The sequence below is a fragment of the Myotis brandtii genome, unplaced genomic scaffold, assembly GCF_000412655.1.
Source record: "Myotis brandtii unplaced genomic scaffold, ASM41265v1 scaffold268, whole genome shotgun sequence".
NCBI lineage: Eukaryota > Metazoa > Chordata > Mammalia > Chiroptera > Vespertilionidae > Myotis > Myotis brandtii.
This window is the reverse complement of record NW_005360187.1, coordinates 734338-735031: the sequence shown is the minus strand read 5'-3', so window position 1 is coordinate 735031 and position 694 is coordinate 734338.

Sequence of the window (694 nt, the reverse complement as noted above, 5' to 3'; positions counted from 1 at the left end):
GTGCGTTTTCAGCGGCATCTCCCGGAGAAAAAACCGTGCGCGCCTGATTGTTCTGGGGCCCCAAAGCTGCAGAGTGTGTGTGTGTGTGTGTGTGTGTGTGTGTGTGTGTGTGTGTGTGTGTTTGAGTGTGTGTCTGTGTGTACACAGACGTCCGCACACTCGCGGCCCCAGGATCAGCGCCTGGAAGCAGACTTTTCGGCCACAGACTTGGAGAGGAGGAGCTGGAGATCAGGAGGGCGTGAGCCGCCAGGAGTTTGCAGAATCCGTGGTGTGAATGAACTGGGGGCACCTGGGCGCACGGATCACCCCCCCTTTCGCCTCAGGCCATAGTTGAGTAGTGGGGCATTTTTTTTCACCCTCTTGTGAAGAATTTTTTTTTATTATTTGTTGTAAAGTCTTTTGCACAATCACGCCCACATTTGGGGTTGGAAAGCCCTAATTACCGCCGTCGCTGATGCTTCGGCTCCGATTCCCTGCGCCTGCTGGACGCGCCCAGTGGGAGCCCGCAGCTCTGCGTCGGATCGTCCCCCCAGGCTTAACCGGCCGCTCCGCTTGGATTCCTCTGCTGCCCTTGCTCTGGTGGCGACTTCCTCTTCGGGCCCCCTCCCCCTCGCCATGAAGGTAGGTGTTCTTTGCTCCTCCGACGCTCGCCACCTTTTTTTACCTTTACTTTTTTTCTTATGGAAGTTATCTG